Genomic DNA, 20,707 nt, shown 5'->3' with positions numbered 1-20,707 from the left:
AGTCTTCTGATAGTCCATTCTGTGAGATACTGATTTATATTAATGTGGTGGGGAAACTTGTACTTGAACTTCAGCATCTACTCATTTGGGAGCAGGTCAGCAAGGAGCCAACGGAACGGTCCACAGAAAACTGTGTTCTCATGGGTGCAAACTGCTCATTGTTAATCTGTTAATTAAACAAGTCTTACTTTTTTTTTTTGCCTCAAGAATCAAGGCCAATAAGAATGTATTCAATCACTTTTCCCTGATATTGCTGCCCCAATCTTAGACATTAGGAAGGAGAAAATTGAGATTACTGGTGACAACCACTTTAGGATTCCGTAATGATAAAGAAAAATTAACAAAGGACTTTCTGGCTTTGACTAATCACTTTCTGGGCAAATGGTTTAATTAATGAAGAGGCTGCTTCCGTGGGTTTAACCATACAACATTTGCATTGAGGCTGTTTATGAGCACAACTGCTCAACCTCATTTAGGGGTTTTGCTATCATCTGTCCACAAGATGGCAGTAAATGTTTGATGAGTTTCTAGGACCATTTCAGTCTTTTGTGTGTGAATTGGGGGGCGGAGGGTGGATTTTGCTCTAGAAGAAAAAAAAAAATTTATTTATTTGATATTTTATATTGCTTTACATTTTTATGTCAAATAAACCCAGTAGTATATAATTAATTTAAAATGCTTTCAAGTGGTTGACAGATACATTGTTTATCATAACAGTTAAGCCGTGTTTCATAACAAAAATAATATAATTGATCTGCACCTCAACTGTATGTGACAAAAAGGATGAACAAAAAGTTGGACTCTTAGCTTAGAGAAATTATGTAGTTCTGAGTTTACTGGCTAATAACCTGAAAAAATACAGATGTACGATACAAAGTCAAACACTCCAGAATCTTCTCCTCAAGAATCTTCAGACAAGCAGAAAATATCAATAATACTCATGCAATTGTTATTCAAGGTGATGGGTAATGCAGGGAGCTATGGATGAAGAGCTGTCAATCTACAGTGCAGATGACTTTTAACTGAAGGGGTCCTTCGAAGGTTCTGGAAAGCAGGTATTTTGATGTTTACTCTGACAAATGAGTCAGATCCAGAATTGCAAACCATGCACATAGGTATAGAAATAAAAGCACAGCCAGGACAGGGGAGGAATATGTGGAATGGACAGATAAGTTTGCTTGTTTGCAAAGTACAGGCACCTGCAAAAATAGGAGTGAGGAAAAAGTGAGCTTGACTATTTGGATTTTGTTCTGGAAGCAATGCAGGACCACTGGAGGTTTTTGAGCTAAGAAGTAGCCTCGAAGCAGTGATTCAGAAAGAATAGCCTGGAATTTGTGCTTGATGGATTGAAATAGAGAGAGACAGGCTGTGCAACCATGTATAGGTCTGGAAGGAGGCAGTGGTATGCTCATATCTAAGCTCTGGTCCTAAACCCAGAACAATTAACTTCATTTCTTTAGGTCATTTTTCCCATTAAGAAACAAAGGATTGGATCAGGTGTTTCTTTTCAGCTCCAAAAACCCCAGGCATGGCTAGGATAATGGCAGGGTGTAGAGACAGGGCAATGGATACAGCAGACATTAGCAAGGTAGGCAGGTAGCACCTGGTCTCTGACAGGTGAATAGAGGGACTTCAGATTGGGTATTGGCAGAGAGGGGAGAAGAGAAATGGAGGGAGAAGGACATTCTTGTTGCCAAGAAAGACAGTGGGGTCATAAGTAGAGAAGAGAAATTCCAGCATTGTGAAGCATGTATTTTTGGCTTTGAATATATTGCACTAATACAATGGTGTTATTTGTAGTATTTAAATCATGGACAAGAAGACCATTTAAATTCATCTGAAAGATTAGAGAAATTACTTGGATAGCCAAATGACTATCATGGATGTATGCACCCTTTCCCTCTTACTAAAAATAGTATTCAGCACATTTAAATTGTCAAAGAAGGCAGAAAGGTTCTTAAATTCAATATAGAAATGGAAGCAAAATAGGAGTTTGTGCACCAAGATGGCGCCATTGATGGATGGCATGGGGGGGCTGAGCCTAAGCTATTTCCTTCTGGTGATGAAGCAAGAGGTCCAAGCCACCTCAGTTCAACCACACAAAAGAAGTGTATAGGGACAACAGGCTTCATGAGTCAGCATTGAGGCCCCAGACCCTGTCCCAAAGTTACAACAGCGGGGACTATCACATAGTGAGGATTTCTCTCCAACCAGGTCTGACTAGATTTTTTGAGCAGAAAGGACAAATGTGAAGTCAACAAACTGTTATCAGGGAGTGATTCAAAAGTGCAATTTTCAGAGCTGTCAGAGGGTAAGATCAGACAGTTTCAGGCTAATCTCCAGGACCACAGCACTGTACAGTGATAACTGATGCCTACGGGAGAGACTGGCAGGAGGAACGAACACTGATGTGCCTCCAAATCAACAGAGATGAAAGTCTGCTTGGTGCCACTCAGAGATGTGCACTGAATATGAAGTGGTCATTTTCATCTAGAGTGTGGAATACAGTAAATTCACCTCCTGAATGTTCAATTCATCAGCATATCATCCTTGACCTTTCTTCATAAATAAGAACTTGCCACAAAATAAACATTTGTCGAGGCAGGAATTTATGCTTTTTAGTAAATAAAACCAAAACACTCCCAACCAAGTTATAGATAAAACAGACTAGTCAACCTAGTTAGGAAAATACCTAGTTAGAAGAATTTTGGCTTTATTACTAGCACTCTGACCATCTTCAGCTCCAGGCTTGTTTTTGGAACTAGGTATGAATCTGCATCTGATTTCTAAACTTTCTAAAAATCTAGAGTGCTTTTCCCTGAGAGTCTGGAGTGGCTCAAACATCAAGAATTAGGGAAACTAAGGTTGAAGACAAATGTTAAAGATAGGACCACAGCTTAGGGAGACCCAGACAAAGCAATGAGGATGAGACCTGCCCCAGAGGAGGAGCAAGGGTTCAGAGTGAACTGTAAGCTCTGGGCTGAGACCAGGGTGAGGAAGTGAGGGACCTGCCAGAGATGAAAACTGAAAAGAGACCCTCATCTCAGGACCATGTAGGTGCAGGATCATGCACTTGACATCCAGCCACAACAGCAAGTTGCTGGTGGGAATTGTTTCATGATGCAGTGTGGCTTCCATGGTAGGTAGGATATTGACCTGAAATGAATATGTAAGGAGGTTCCTAGTTCATTCACCATCCTGGTGACCTTGCTACTGGTATCAATGCAGTAAGTGGTCACAGGAAGGCACCTCTTCCAAATATGATATGTATATACAATGGAAAACTATTTAGCCATAAAAATATGAAATCCCATCATCTGTGAAAAATGAATGGATGGATGGGGCTGGGGGATATTGTGTTCAGTGAAATAAGTCAAACATAGCAAGACAAACACTGTACAATCTCATTCATAAGTGGAGTCTAAAAATGTTGATCTCATAGAAGTTGAGCAGAGAATAGAGGTTACCAGAGACTAGGGAGAACAGGGGAGTGGATGGGGAGAAGCTGGTGCATGGGTGCCATGCTAGATTTCCGTAGGAGGAATGAGTTTTGGTGTTCTGTGGCTCAACAGGGTGAATGTAATTAGTAATAGTGTGTTAGATATGTCAAAATAGTTAGAAGAGAGGATTTGAATGTACTTACATAAAGAAATTTAAAAAGTTTAATGTGGTAGATAGGCTGAGTTGACCACTATCCAATGTATATAAGAATGATTAAATGTGTATAATTACTATGTGATAAAAATGTAAGGGCTGACATTTATGGTGTTCATGGATTTGTTATCTCAAAATGTCCTTGCTTCTCTGATGCTCTTAGCCTAGTGTCTTTGCAGTGGATGTATGTATTACAGAAACAGGCGAAGAACACAGATGCCAATGAAGATTTCAAAGAAGTAAAAAGTTCTCTTCTTCCTGTAACAAATGCTGCAAACCACCTGCGAAACATTCCCATGAGATTTTTGGGGAGTGCCCTAGCAGGGTTACATTCTTACAAATATTTGAAATCTAAATATACAGGGGTAGATTTTTTGAATTCCATCTGAATTCTTAAAATCGTAAAATTGAAATTCTTTCTCAAGAAGAAGTGAAGTCTTGCAAAGGATAGCAGGTGGTAATAAATAAAGGTTGTGATCCATGAACTATTATCATATCATTTCTATCCTCAAAGGCCTTCCTGTCTCCTAGGAGACAAACATGTAAATAAGTGATGCTACACTACACTTAGGCTGCACTGCAGGATGAAATAAGCAGAGGTCCAGGGGCAGGGCTACCAGCTGACAGCCCTGGTGATAAGGAAAGACCGGTATATGTTATTGTTTTTGTGCTTCAAGTAAATTTATTTAAGAATGATCATCCCACCTCTGAGAAATCAGAAAGTGGCAGTTGAAAGTTCCAAATAAGGGGAGGTGACAGGCAGCGGTTGGCAATGTTATTCCTGAGCTCATCGCCCTGGACTTCATCCTTCTCCTTCACTGATACTGGCCTCAGGAGGCCTCTGCTCTCCTAACACATACACTTTCTCTCTTTTCTCTCTTTCTCCCCTCTCTCCCCCACCTCTCATTATCATGAAAGAAATTCAACTTCAAGTTTGGCAGAAACTTAGGGGTAGCATCTCTTCCATTCTCTGTCTCCAGGTAGAACTTTAATAACCAAGACAAGTAAGTATTAGAATACTATATTTGAAGTCTCCAGGAAGGGACTGTGACCTGTGAGTTGCTTATCACAGACAGTTTTTTGCTTCAACTAATCCTGTCCTTTGAAATTCCTTTCCGCTTGCTTATTTCAAACCAACTTACAGCTCTTGTTAAGAGAGAAATGACAGCCAGCCAGTTTCATAGGAGTTTAAAATGTTCCCTTCAAGGTATGCTAGGTGTTGGGGATGAGCTCAGATTCTAGGTGAGGACAGAGCCCAAAGTCCCTCTTTACAGGAAGAATCTCATGACTTTTCATTACTGAGAACACATTCTGTTCCAGAAGAGAAGAGGGAGAGATTAAGTAGATCCCCAGCCTGCCCTGTTAAGTATATACCTCCTGAGGCAAGATGGCCTTGCTCACTGGGCCAGTGGATGGGAAACTTATTTGCAAGGCAACATTAGAAACTAGACACATTGTGCTTCAAATGATGTATTTCCTATGTGAGTAATCGGGAACAATTGTCTAAATTAGGAAAAAGGAGAGTTGGCCTTGAGTCCTGTGTGACCTTACAAACACACGGTACCGTGGTTAGCAAGTACTTCAGTTTATCATGGCCCAAAGGAGCAACTTAGAAAAGATATGCATAGGATCCCATCCAGTTCTTAAATTGTCTACATTTCTTGGTTTTAAAGTGCTACATGTAAAAGCTATCCTAACTGTGTTTCATGTAGCAGTTAAGAAGGTGCTCAGATTTCCTTTAGTCTCTGTGCAGGACAAATGGACATGTCACATTTACTGGCTACAGCCCTGCTGCTCAAGGGTGTTCTGGCCACCAGATTGTGCATTCCTGGCTCGTCACACAAACCTGAGTCTGTCAACACACGTCGCAGGCTGATTTGTCCCATCAGGTTCATAGCCCTGTGGAGCTTTGGCAAGCTCAGGGCTGATTAATGGGCAATTACAACAGAGAACATGGAGGCAGAGAGGGTCGGCAGCCGGGGACGGGTGGATATTACCTAGGGTCATTCACTAAATTCAAATCAGAAAATATTAACCTCTTTTCAAGAAAACACATGGCAATGCTGAACTTACAGAGTTCAAATATCAAAGGGACTGAGGGATGGAGCTGCCCAATGGCAGAGGACACTTGTCACGAAGACCTCTCTGAGCAGTGCTCAGTGGGTGCTGTCTTCTGGTCACATGAGTGGGCTGGCTGGTTCTTCCTCCACCAAATCATTATTTTAAACCACAAACTACTTGGCATCATTTTCGGCCTGCTGACTGAAAAATAAAAATGGAGCACGGTTATTTTCCTTGCAGGAAAAGGGTACGTAGGAATGCACTAGAGATGATCAGGAAAGAGTCTTTGCTCCTGGAGCCATTGCCTGTTTTATATTTTCAGTTTTCAGGCTGTCTCCTTCCAAGACCACGTGCAAAGACTAGGCTGATTAGGGTGGATTTCAAAAGCATGGCCCATATTTCAGAGAGGTAAAGAATGGCTGCCTTGAAGTCAAGGAGAGCCTGATGTGCAGTCTTGGTTTCTTGACTTTATCTCTTAATCACCTTTCCTTGAGCAGAGTCTGATTCATTTTTAATTTGTCTCTCAGAACAGAGGCTTTTGACTGAGGATTCATCTGTTTTAACTTTAACCAGGGCTCATTCAAACCTGTGTCTGATACTGCTATTGTCTACCCATTGGTTCATCATTTGCGGGTACTTTGTGCCTAAGGAAGGAGAAAAAGAAAGAAGGAAATGTTTGGCACAACCTCAGTGATTCTTGGGGACTTCCCCAGGGTCACTAATATTTAAACTCTATAAATGGATATCCTAGAACAGATTTACTGAAGTGTTGAAGTGCAGGGCTGTTGCCCATGGGGAATAATAAGGATAAATACAAATTTGAGCTGCCATCTACAGAATGTTTTTAATTGAGCGTCTTACCAGGCAATGCACTCACTGCTTACTTCATTATTATCTCACTTAATCCACAGATCAGTTCTCTGAGGGAGGCATCATCATCCCTATCATCTCCATTTTTAAGGCAATCAAACAGAGTTTCTGAGGATTAAATGACTCATGTAAGGTCATATGGTAAGGAGGTCAAAGAAGTGGGAATACAACCAGCTCTATTGGATTTCAAAAGTTTTGCCCTTCCAATCTCCTTCCATGAGCCTCTAGAATAGAGAATATTTATTGTCAATTCACCTTCTAGTGTTACTGATATTCTATTTCATATTTTAAATTGAATGTAGATATACAGGAACAAACTTGATGGATTCCCCCTTTTTATGAATTGAAAACCAGTCTGTGACTGTTTTTGAACATTTGTCATTAGTGCCTTTTCAACATATGTATAGGTTTATTATCAAAGCAGATGCTTTATGTATTGGGCCCTTGGTACCAATGTATTTTGATTATACATAGCTCTGAGCCTGTTTGTTTTATTATTACGGGGCCTCCTTCTCCCAAACATATCCACCAACCAGCCATCAGTGTAATCTTCATCACTCATTTAAAGAACACATTTCCATCAGACCTTGTCTGGCTCGGCTTTCTATTACCACATATGGCAATCATGGTTTTAAGAACCAGAAGGCTTTAAAGGGAATAATCTAAAAAATGATTAACTTTGTTCTGTTAGAAACGTGTCACTTCTGCTCTTAAGGAGTAGTAGTAGTTTTCTAGGACTGTCCTGTCAAAGTACTTCAACTGGGTGATTATGGTCTCACAGTCCTGCAGGCTGGAAGTTCCCATTGGTGGTTTGGCAGGGTTGGTTCCTTTTGAGTGCTGTTTAGGGGAATCTGCTCCATGTCTCTCTCCTGGCTTCTGGTGGTTGCTAGCAATGTTTGATGTTCTTGGCTTGAAGAGGCATCAACTCAAATCTCCACATTTGTGGTCACAGCATATCTTTCCTGTGTGCTTTCCTGTGTCCAAATTTCCACTTTTTATTCACAAGGACACTTGTTAAATTGCTTTAGAGGCCTGTCCCACCCCAGTAGGAATTCATCCTAATTAATTATATCAGAAACTTATACTACTTCCTAATAAGGTGACATGCTGAGGTCCTGGGAATTGGGACTTCCACCTAGGCCTTGGAGGGGACACATTTCAATCCCATGAAGGCTTGGTGGACATAAGTGAGTCACTGTGTAGTGACACTATAACTGGGAACACTCCCTAAAGTCCTTATGTGGACCAGCTTGGTTGCTGAGAGGGCACTGATAGGCATGTGTCATCTGCCATGTTGGAGCTCACAGGCCATGCAGGGCGAAAGATATGTGTGAACACATAAATCCTGTCATGCAAGGTATCAAGTGCTGTTCCAGAGAAGAGCACAGTCGGCTGCAGGAGCACTCAGGACTAAGCACTTGAATTTGCTTGGAAGTGCTGGGAAAGATTCAGCAAAATACTTAGTGCTCCTGACTGTCTGCTTATCCAACTCAAAAAGGCACAAGTTTCCAGGTTTAAATAGGATTCGATGTTGTTTGAAATCAGGGCTTCCTCGTACTTCTTAACAGTTAAACTGAGAGAAAAAGGATCGTTTTAGAGGAGAACATCAATCAAGAGTTTTACCAAGTAGATTTACTGCCCCCTGTGCATAACAATCTGTCCTTTTGGTGACTCTTATTTAGGGATAAGCATGAAGTAAAATGTGATGGATGTAAATGTGTTCAATCTGCAGATGCATCTTCATATTTGTTGGTTTCATCTCTCCGCAATATAAGTCAAGGCTCATTCCGATCAACATATTTCAGTGTAAATAATAGCATAGTAAAAGGATTTATAATACTCAGCCAATGGGTTGCTCATGCCAAATAATACAGGTAGTTTTAAATTCCTATACCAGAAGTCAACAGGCAGGCCCTTGGGGTTTGCTGCAGTGAGATTTGGCCTGGGTTTGTAATCACCACACACATGTTACAGCTTACCATTTGTTTTATTCATGGGGCAGCATTGATTAATTCCTAGCCTAAAGTGGGGGATGACAGGACATACATATTATATCTGAAGTTTGTATCTAAAGCAAAGGCAATAACTTTTAAATTAATTCCTATAGGATGTCGGAGCACTTTTAAAATTTAATGTATAATAGCAATCATTAGCAAAGTACCACAGATATTTCATGAAATAAAGAAAACATGTATTCAAGTATGCCATAAGTAGCTAGAAGTCAATCTCTTTCAATTATTTTACTTATTCTGGAAACATAATTATCACATCCTAACCCGGGGATAAGAGAGACAGGTAACTTTAATAATATAATTTATATTATTCAAATTTAATTAAGCAAAATTTAACTAAGAGAAACCCTTTGACTTCCTGCACTCCTAGTATTCCTTCTTGTCCCAATGCCATTGTCTCCAGGATGTGTTCTGCAAAGCATGCTGGTAGAATTTTGTAGGAGCCAAGGTGCTAGGTGCACATTTAAAAAAAATTATTTTTATTAATTCATTTTAATTATACTGGATACCAGGTTTCATTGTGGCATGTTTATACATGAAAATAACATTCTCTGATCACAGCACTCCCCATTACCTTTTTTTACCCCTCTCCCTGTCCCTGATCTACTGTCCCTTCTCTAATAGGTCTCCCTGTTACTTTCATGTAATCTTTTTCTGTCCCTTCTTTAGTAGGTCTCCATGTTACTTTCATGTAATCTTTTTACTCCTAAATTCCACATTTGTGGGAAAATATCCAATACTTGATTTTCTGAGTCTAGTTTATTTTGATTAATACTATGATCTCCAGTCCATCCATTTTCCTGCAAATGACACAATTTTGTTCTTCTTTGTGGCTGAGTAGTATTCCATTGTGTATGTATACATGTTTTTTAAATCCATTCATCTGTTGATGTCACCTAGGCTGGTTCCGTACTTGGCTATTGTGAATTGTGTTGTTATGAACATGGGCATGCAGGTAGCTAGTATGCTGACTTTAATTCCTTTGGGTATGTACCCAGAAGTAGTATAGGTACATCATATAGTAGGTCTATTTTTATGTTTTTGAGGAACCTCCATAGAGATTTCTATAGTGGCTATACTAGTTGAGATTGTAACCAATTGTGTCTGAGTTCCTATCCTCATCAGCATTTACTGTTTCTTGTACTCCTGCTGATAGCCATTCTAACTAGGGTAAGATGGAATCTCAATGTAGTTTTTTAGCTTTCCCTGATGGCTGAAGCTGTTGAATACTTTTTCATATAATTATGGGACTCTACTTCTTCTTTTGAGAAGTGTCTGTTTAGTTCATTTGCCCATTTATCGATTCTTTTTTGGTGTTGGTTTTTGAGCTCTTTGTATACTCTGATATAAATGCTTTGTCAAATGAAGAGAAGGCAAAGATGTCCATCCGCTCTGTAGGCATGGCCGCTACCTTCACTCCTGCCTAGGTTGAGGCCTCAGGAATTTTACCATGGGCAACGCAACAGCCTCCTCATTGGACTCCCCACCCACAGTCTCCCTCCACACCCCACTGAAGTCTGCGTCTACACTGCCACATTCGTGATGAAGGTGACATTACCTTTCTAATTGAAATCCCCTGAGTCCACCTGTGTCTGCAGGGTAGTGTGCAAGCCCAGGGGAGAAGACAAGGCTCTTCCCTGTGTGGCACTGGCCTCCTTTCTAACTGGACCTGCTCCTTTGCTTGATCCTTTATTATGAAACAGATTATGCACTTTCATAACAGCCCTCAGAGTCCCCTCCCTGTAAATCCTCCCCTTTCTCTCTCCTAAAATGCCAATCATGTCTTCAGACCAAACTGAAACTACCATTTATTGGCCAAATCTGTCAGGGTTTTCCTAACTTATCCCTTGGGCATAATTATTTTCTTCCTCTCAGCATAGAGCTTCTTATGCCTCCATTATTCCTGCTCAGAATAGAATAAAAGTATAATTCTTCATCCGTCTCCTCCCCCAAGTTTATGCCTTTCCAGCAGGAATTGTGTCTTACTCAGTTTTCAGTTCTTAGGGCTCATCTGAAACGTGTCAGGTGCTTAATGCATTTTTTATGAATGAATGAAATTCAGCCTACTATTTCTTTCCTATTAGAAGGTGGTTTTTTTTCCCTTCTATTTTTGGATTGTTATTCTAGGTAGGGAATAAAGTAGGGAAAAACCTGTCTTATCAAATATGAATCTTATAAGACTATAGATTGTCAACACAGAAAGGGACAATGGGAACACTGGGATAGAATAGAGCCCAGAAAGAGACTCAGCTATAAACCCACGTTAGAACATTTCTGCCTCTGTAATCTGTGGGAAAATAACAGGCTTTTCTATAAATGGAAGACAACAGGCTTTTCTATAAATGTTGTCTATCTGTTCGGGAAAACAAATGAAATTGGATGTACATATCTCACCATAAACACTATTTAATTCCAGTTAAATTATGTATTTAAACATGAAAAGCACTAATTATTAGTATAAGACTTTTAAAGGAAAATATCTTAATGACCACAAGATCAAGAGGGATTTATTCAATAAGAAATAAAAAGCAAACAACCTAAAGGAAAAAAAAAGAATCATAAAAGGCTACCTTAAAATTCAGAAAGTCTTTTCATGAACTGTTAGCATAAAGAAAGTGAAAAGACAAATGATGAACTTAGGAAAGGAATTTTCTAATACACGCAACTAGGATTCCAATATGCTACTTGAAACACTGTTTTCAAACATAAGCAGGCAACAAAAGATCTTCAGGCTTTGGTGAAGGCATTAAATGTGAAAGGCAAAGATCAGTACAACAACAAAAAAAAAAGAATAAAACAACTTAGAGTGAGCAGAGAATAGGTCAGAAAAAGAAAATTATGAAAATATAATTGACATCTTTAGATATGTGAAGAACTGCATCTATTAAATAAGAACAAAATGATATAAAAATATTCAATGAACAAAGAAGTTCTTAGGAAAAGTAAAAGCTTTAGGGCAGAAATGAAAAGCTTGATCAAAATATAAGAAGACAGAGTTGAAGAAATTTCCCAGAAAACAGATTATAATGAAACAGTTGAAGGAAAATTCTTTGTAACTGAACAACATGATTTTCCAGATTGAAACTCTCACTCAATACTCAGAGAAATATAAAAACAGCCCTTTTTGGAAGGGCATATTGTCATGAAATTTCAGATCATTTGTAAAAGATTTTACAAGCTTGCAGAGAGAAAGTTTTAATACAAAGAATTAAGACACACACAGGCATTGGGCTTTTAAATACCAAGATTAGGCATTGGGCTTTTAAATATCAATATTGGAAATAGAAGATATTTCCAAAACTCCCAGGGAAATTGATTTCCAAAATAGAACTCTATAATAAGCCAATAAACACACTGTTAGACGTTCATGCATCAAAATTTTTATCATTTATACCCTTTCTTTTTTTTAAAGAGAAAGAGAGAGAGAGAGAGAGAGAGAGAGAGAGAGAGAGAGAATTTATTTATTTATTTTTTTAGTTTTCGGCAGACACAACATCTTTGTTTGTATGTGGTGCTGAGGATCGAACCCAGGCCGCACGCATGCCAGGCGAGCACGCTACCACTTGAGCCACATCCCCAGCCCTCATTTATACCCTTTCTTACAAAGCTACTTGTGCATGTGCTCCACAAAAACAAGGGTGTAAAGCAAGAGAAGGAAAGATCTGGGACTAAGGAATTGGGAGACCTGAGCAACAGAGACCCAAAGGGCTTCCCTAGAACAACATGAAGAGAGATTCCTAATGCACCTGTTGGAACAGGCTAGAGAACTTCAAGGAGAGATGGAAATAATAGATAATCTGATACATTAGAACATTTTGAAAGGAGATTTATATGACTGGGGACATTTGGGACTGATATTTGGAACTGGAATAATAAAAAAGTTTACTATAAATTTTAGGAAAAATCCAACATTGCACAGGAAAAAAAAAGCAATCATAGTACACCACCTAGCTAGGCTGTGAATGGTGTTTGCATAGTCCAATATGTAAGCTCCAACTAATGGTCTAACCACAATATGATCTGACTACTGGGGGGATTGGGGAGATAGAAAGCACATGTATGTGGAGAGAAGGGGTGCATATCATAGAGTTACATTTTCGTATTTTAAAGTTGGAAGAAAATAGGTATTTTCCAAATCTGAAAAAGCCAATTAGTAACAAAATAAGCATGCTATGCAATGATATATAGGGGAGTTTTAAAAAATTTCATTAAGAGAGTTTAATTGTCTCCAGGGAACATAAAATTAGGCATGGGTGTTGGGGTGGGAATGGATATTTTTATATAAAGATTTAGAGTGTCATTTGCCTCTTTATATGTTTGTGTAACCTAGATAAAAATAACAACTAAATTCAACTAAACAAAAACATAAAATTATGACATTTGCCAGTAAATAGTTGGAGTTGGAGAATATCATGCTAAGTGAAATAAGGCAATCCCACAAAACCAAAGGCCAAATGTTTTCTCTAATATGCGGATATTAATTCACAATAAGGCTGGGGGCACTAGGGAAGAATAGCTTACCTTAGATTACGTAGAGGGAAGTGATGGGAGGGGAGGGGAGGGGATGTGGGGATAGGAAAGATAGTAGAATGAAACAGACATTATTATTGTATGTTTATATGTGACTGCATGACCAAAATAATTCTGCAACATGTATACCTAGAAAAATGAGAAATTATATCCCATCTATGTATGATATACATCAAAGTACATAAATGCATTCTACTGTCAGGTATAATTAATTAAAACAAATAAAAAATTTAAAAAAACATACAGGATACTGTAATTTAAAAAAGTATAAAATCAAACAGTATATTGTTTAGGGATGAGTGGGTGTGTGTATGGGTGTGCATGAAAAACCATTAAGGAAATGATAAAATGATTGATAAAGTGGATGGAGTCTTTAAAAGCATGCATGAGGGCTTGTACACACAAACACACACTCACCAAAAGCAATAAGAATCACAATTAGCTGAGTGGAGTGATAAGAAAGGAGAAGAGCTGGTGGTGTGGGGCCTGCCTGTAATCTCAGATGCTTGGGAGAATGAGAGGGAGCACTGTAAATACAAGGTCAGCCTAGGTGACCTTAGTGAGATACTGCCTCAAAATAAAATGTAAACAGCTGGAGGCTGGAAATGAGCTTCACGGTAGAGAACTTCATGTGCAAGGCCCTGGGCTCAATCCCCAGTGTTGGGGGGGGGGGAGAGAGAGAGAGAGAGAGAGAGAGAGAAGACACTTTCGGGTGACCTCAGTAGAACTGGTAGTGTTCTATTGATGTTTCCTTTCTTTTTTCAATGTTTCCTTTCCTTTAATGACTCTGGCTCTCTGAAGGGCAGGTAGGTGCAGGCAGCTAGGAATGGGGAGATGCTCACTTGAAGGTCTTGCCCTGGTTGAAGCTATGCCCATGTTCTGGAAGCAACCCCCACCCAGCCCCAACCAGAGGACTCTCACACCTGCACCTGAGCCTCCTCGCGGCCAGGGTCCAGTTTCTGCCTTGTATATGTCTCATGTTCACCTGTCAATCTGGACTCAGCAGAAAGGCAAGCTGATGGCCTCGGAAGATTTGGACTCCAGAAATGAAGCTGCTGTTGCTTGTTCGCTAGAGGCTGGTGGCAGAGGTGTTGTGCCTCAGTCTGTCCAATCACTGAAACATCCCAGCCAGGAGGTTGCCGCTCATGAAGGTCTGGGTGAACTCTCAGGAAGCAGGCCAGCCGTCCTTACCACAGTGCTCCCCAAACTATGGCAGTGCCCTTGTCGGAGTACCTAAGCTTAGGTTCATCCAACACACAGGTGCCTTTAGGCAGGTAAGGGAAGGGCACCCTGGCCTTGGGCTCAGAACCAGTGGCCACTCCGATTTTACCATCTCCTCTTCAGGAACTGGCACATCTGCCTTATCTTGCTCTTTCTGCCTGGCCTGAGGCTTCTGCTTCTCTTCCCAGGAAGTCTTCCCCTTCCATAGGCGGTCCTTTTGAGGTCAACTGTCTGCAAACTTCTTCGTCATCTTCTCATGCATTTCATCTCCCCTAAGATAGCCCTGAACTGGGGCTAGTTGATGCAGGTGAGGAACAGATGGCTGGTATTGGGAAAGCCTGGCAGAAAGAAGGCTTGAAGACCTGTTTAGAGTGTCACAACAGGGTGCAAACAACTGTGATGTCAACCAGTGTCACCAGAAAAGTCATCATGAGTCTCAAGTGAGCACCTGGAAGCCCCAGAATGTGCCTCCCCCTTTGCATGCTCGGTGCCCTGCGTGTGGCGATGCCTGAAGCTCCAGGCAGGGAGCACTCAGGACGGTCTCACCCACCACACCACAGGGCTGCTGCCCCTGAGCCCTGCTCTGCAGCTCCTCCTGGCTCTCTTGCTAGGCCTGGCATGGCTCTCCATCACCACCTCAAATGCCAGAAACTTGCCGGCAGGAAATTTGTGGAGAAATTCAAGGGTGCGGCTGGATTAGCCAAAGTGGAAGTGGGTGGTATGGAGAGCACGTGGACTTGAGCCACATATCCTGATATGTGTCCAGGGTCCCAGCCGCCATGGTGATTCTGCAGAGAACGAGGGTGGGGCTCTCAATGCTGTGATGTTGTTTTTCTTAGGATGAATAACAGATTTCTGGGTTTCTTTTTGTGTTCATATATACATATATATTTAATACACACAGACTAGTTAAATATATTTCTGGGGTACACAGTGACATTTCAATACATGTACACGATGTGTAATGATCAGATTAGGGTATTTGATATATCCATCCCCTCAAACATTTATCATTTATTTTTGTAATCCCCTCTACTACCTACTTTGAGATATACGATTAATTCTGGTGCCCAAGAGTTAACCTACTATGGTATAAAACATTACAAGTTTTTCCTCCTCTGAAGCTGCATGCCCACACCCAAGAACCATCTTCCCTCTATCTCTCCTCTTCCACTACTCTATTTTTTAATTCTGAGACCAACTTTTTAGTTTCCACACATAATAAGTGAGAACATATTATATATTTTCTTCTGTGTGTGACTTAACTTACTTAATGGTTTCTGGCAACGTTGCTGTATATGACAGAACCTCATTCTTTTAACTGGCTGAATAACATTCCATTGTTTATATATGCCACACTTTTTTTTATCCATTCATCTGTCAAATGATACCTGGGTTGATTCCATATCTTGACTGTGTGAATAATGGTACAATAAACATTTAAGTGCAGATATCTTTTCATCATACTGATTTATTTCCTTTGAATATACCCAGTAGTAGCATTGCTGGTTTATATAGTAGTTCTATTTCTTTTTTCTTTTTTGAGGAACCTCCATACTGTCTTCTACAACAGCTACGTTGATTTACATTCTCCCCAACAGTGCATGACAGTCCCTTTCACATCTTTTTCAGAATTTATTTTTTGTCTTTTTGAGGATAGCCATTCTAACTGGGGTGAGGTGATATCTCGTCATGATTTTGATTTGCACCTCCCCGATGCTTAGTGATACTGAGTATTTTTTCATATATCTGTGGGGCATTTGTACATTTGCTTTTGAAATGTGTTCATTCAGGTCATTTGCCTATTTTAAAATCTAATTATTTGGTTTTTGTATTGTTGATTTGTCTGAGTACCTTACATATTCTGGATATTAATCCTTTGTTGGGTGATTCATTTACCAAGATTCTCTTTCATTCTGTAGGCTGTCTATTCAACTTGTGATTATTTCCTTTGCTGTGCAAAAGTTATTCTGCTTTATAACTTGACCATACACATAAATTTCATATCTCAAGCATATGTATGTACATTTATATGTAACAAACATTGTATATAGACAAAAATGGTGCCTTTAATGAAAATGTATTGAATATTGGTTGCTTTTATCTATAGCTTGAGTTCAACCATTAGCAATAAATTTAGAAAGTTCATTGAGATAATCATCATATGAAAAATGCATCACAAGGTAGACATTCTAAGTTGACTGACATCAAGCACTTTACTACATGGGGATTCCCCCTACTGCGGTTAAAAATATTGTAATTAATAAAACAATATTCTCAATTTGTCTTCCTTTGAATAAACTGGAGAATGCCATTTGTTGATGTTTATGGCTTCTGTCTTTTTTGGATTCTACTTGAGATTAATTGCAGCTAGTCCCACGCCTTCACCTAGCTGCTTTTATGTTAACCTGAGCAACTCTAGTACCATTAGCACCCAGTGCTATTAGCAGTTATAGAACCTCCACGACTACTCATGCTGAACTCACGTGTAATAACAATGAGGTAGGCTATTAAGAGAAATTCATCTTCTGGAGCACCACCGAAAAACACTTCTAAGGTTTCCCCAAGTGACATAAAATGCTCCAAAAGTTATAACAAGGGAATATCCAATCTCCCCGAATGGCTCTAGTTGTCAGCTGCTTTATTTTCAACACCAGTCATTGGAAAGTAATGTACTTTTATTGAAGTTTGAAACTGTACTTACTGGTATTCATTTGCACAACCAGAGAGGTATTTATTTGGGATGACATTGAATTGGGTTTTCGATATTTCTGATTTACATCTTCTCTTTGGATAGCACATCTTTGACACAGCAAGAGTCAAAAATATGTGTTTGAAATCTGCTGATGGCCATTTGGTCTCAGGGCTTTATTTGGCAAAGGTACTGCCAGGATCTATGTTAGGATGCCATACCTAACTAGACTGCATCTTTGCACTTAACATTTGGGGATTTTTAAACATTAAAAAATAAAAACTTTATCTGTTGCAAGTCACATTCAATATATTTATAGTCCCACAAATATTTGTTGATTTTATCTCTGACACGAATATCTCAAACAAATTATTTTCCTACTCACGAACACAAAGGGGTGGGACAACCAAAGCAGCTGTCAGATTTAGAATGCTATTGTTGCCTTCAATTATATCCCCTTGCTAGACATTCTAGCCATGCACCTGTTTCCTTTCTTTTTCCTTTCCCTTTTTATTTTATTTTATTTTTTAGCAGAGAGCTACTCTCCCCCCTCCCCCTTCTGTTAGAGGAAAGGCAGGAGGGGGAAAGGAACTATAATTTAGCTGAAGGTCAACTGGGACCCCCTGCTAATGGCTCGCTCTCCTCCCTTCACTGATTGCCTGAGAATAGGAAATCAGCCCCAATCTATTGTTGTGATCAAGGCGCAAAAGCTCTAATGCTGGTGAGTGAGCATGTGCTACTTACTGCCTTTTTCCATTGAAGAAAAATAATTACCATGTTTTACTGACACACTTCAGAGCAAATACCTTCTCCAGAACTCATCAGTCTGAGGGACGGTCAGTGGTAGCCCAGCAAAGCTGGACACCCTTGATGAGAATATGCTGTTGCCAGAGCCTCTCGTAAGGCCTCTTTTCCCTCCTTCTCTCTCATCTCCCTGATTCAAGGTGATAATCAAAACTATGGGTGAAAGGCGAGGGTCTGAATGTATCTGCACGTCAAAGCGGGAGCGCCAAGATAACCTGCAGCTAAGAATGATCAGCGATGATGACCTCGTTCTGCCCAGCATCAGTGATGGGCAGAGAAAAAAGCAACCACTTGAGCCTGATGGTCCCCGAGCTTGGCACCTGATGGACCCATGTCTGTCCTTCCAGACAGGATGTGCACAGAGTTACCCAGGGCACAGACAGGAAGTGAGCCAGGGGAAACTCCCTTGGTAGGGTGCATGGCTTGCACAGACGCCCGCCTTCCAAGGCTCCAGAGGAAATGAGTCAAGACAGTGATGATAATGAAAAGGAACAAAATGCCCTCCCACGTTACAAAGTGCTTACCCACGGGTAACCTCATCTTTTAATTGACCCTTACCTCGGGGACAAAGCAGATGAATAATGAAGAAAGAGGTTTTCTGAGAGGGGAAGGTGATGTGTGAGGTCACACGAAGGTCAGGGACAGGAGCTGACTCAGCTCCCACCTCCGCTTGGAAGATGGGGACGTTCCCTGCTGAATGTTTTTGTGTTCCACACTTGAAAACATCAGCCCCAGATGAGATAGTGGTCTATGGGCATCCTTTAAATTTTTTTTCCCTGATTGAGAACCAATATGGTAAGTAATGCATTCTTAGAGCTGCCAAGAAAAAATATTAATGACTACCACCAGCGACAAGCTGCTGTGAGTTTCTGTGTTTCTATAGTATCCTGGGAGTCACAGTCTTTTCATATTTTTAAATCTATCATTTACTTTTAAAGAGATACTTGATTAGTATCCAGTGTTTTAGTCTTTCTTCTTCATTTATTAAATAACATTAATCAAGTTTACCTTACTTGTAAATTGGGTAACAAACTAGCTTAAAAAAAAGGAAGACCACAAAATCTCTTTCAATTAAAAGTGCAGATACAATATAAATTAAGTCCTGTATTAGGACTACTTAGGAAACAATGTATTCAGTAAGACAAATACTGATAATTGCAGATGACTGATTTGGAAGATCATTCAAGTTTTTGTACGTCAGCAGTAACAGATTAGGGGAGAATGTGTTAAACCATGTAGCCTTAGTCTAAAGTTTGTACCTAGCACAGTGTTTGGCTCAAATAAACTATTAAATCAATTTGTGGCTCTGACAGCTTTAACAACATATACTTATATCAAAAAATCATATGAATGACCACAAATATATGTAATTTTTGTCAATTATACCTTAATATATATGTAGAATATCATTAACTAAATTTGTTGAAATTTTAAAGGATTATCATTAATAATCTCATGATAGCCTTAAAAAGAATTTTTAGGGTCTTTGTCAAAATAAATAATATTCATTCTGTGTGTGTGTATTTATACACATATATTTTTTTAATCTATGGGCGTGAAGTAAAAAATACTGAGGCTGCTTAATTGAGATAAAATTGTTATATCCTTTGGAAAGTTGGTTTTAATGTTAGGAGAAATTTCTCTTTGTAGACTTTATTCCTATAGCACACTCCTCTGCTTTTGTTTTCTTTTTCTTCTGTTCCTACACTGATTTTGAAAACCAATAACCCTCTTTCCTACATAAAAACAGAACAAAACAAAGACTCCATTGCGCCCCCTTGTGGTATGTATTTGTTTCCCCACAATTCTGACTGTCCCAAATTCTACCTTCATTTTTCTTTGAAATGTTGAGTTGAATATTAGTATATTCAAAATAAAAAGAATATTCAAAGAAAACTTTAATTAATTAGCTCCTATTTTCCACCACTAATCCAATCTCAATCCACTCATAAAGCTTCAAAAGATTGTTTTTAAATGCATTGAGTAATTATTCAGACTGCTTTAATGGTGGTGTATAGCACAGAAAATTTAATCATTTTTCTAGACTTATAACTAAGTTATACTATTTCAGGCCCTAGGAAAGAATCAAACATAATCTCATTAGATCTATACAATACAATTTCATAAGACATTCTTTCTTGTAGACACCAGGCCAGCCCACAAATATCACAAACTGTAAAATATGTTCATTTTTATTCTGATGTGATATTCCATATTATAGACTATTTTGTTACTTTAGATTTGTTGCTCCCAGTAGTGGTATTATCCAGTTGATTTGATTTTCCTTTTGTTCTTATAGCCCCAAATGGACTATAAATACAATACAATCAGCCTATCATATGAATGAGAAATATTCCAGAAGTTTATATACAATTTAGTCACTTGGAACTTAAAATACATTTTCACACAGAAACAACTTAAGAAATGACCATTGGTTTCCAAGAGTAACCCCTAAAATCAATTTAACTCATATTGAACCTGAAATATTTTAGTAATAATACTATTTCTACTACAAATGACCACCATTTATAAAGTTATTTGCTTGGAAAAATACATTCTTAGTTTTAGGACAACCAGAAACATGCTTCCTCTCCTTCAGAGTGGCACGAAGACCATCTAGCTCTGTCGGGGGGACTGCAGGGTGTCTGTCTGAGTGACCAGGCACATAGTCCTTGGGGACAGGCATATTCACAGGGGAGGAGGGACAAGGAGAAGTTATGACCTTTCCCTAAGTCACTACCCCTGTCTCTGTCCAATCATGTATGAAGAATTCTCAGTATAAAATTATTTTCACTTGGGAGCACATAAATACGCCTATGGGAATATGCGATTATGCTTTCTGGACTCTCCCTAGGTATGAGGT

General features: G+C 39.4%; 1 protein-coding gene and 1 pseudogene across 1 annotated transcript in view; both read right to left on the bottom strand.

Moving 5' to 3' along the window:
• The window catches only part of Sash1 (SAM and SH3 domain containing 1), an 899,535-nt gene that overhangs the window by 311,846 nt on the left and 566,982 nt on the right, over nt 1-20,707 (bottom strand). The window lies entirely within an intron of this gene.
• LOC125615523 lies at nt 13,833-19,230 on the bottom strand (annotated as a pseudogene).

The sequence above is a fragment of the Marmota marmota genome, unplaced genomic scaffold (genome assembly GCF_001458135.2).
Source record: "Marmota marmota marmota unplaced genomic scaffold, marMar, whole genome shotgun sequence".
In the NCBI taxonomy this organism is placed as follows: Eukaryota; Metazoa; Chordata; class Mammalia; order Rodentia; family Sciuridae; genus Marmota; species Marmota marmota.
The sequence above is the reverse complement of the archived record's forward strand: the minus strand, read 5'-3'. Positions and strand labels throughout refer to the sequence as shown.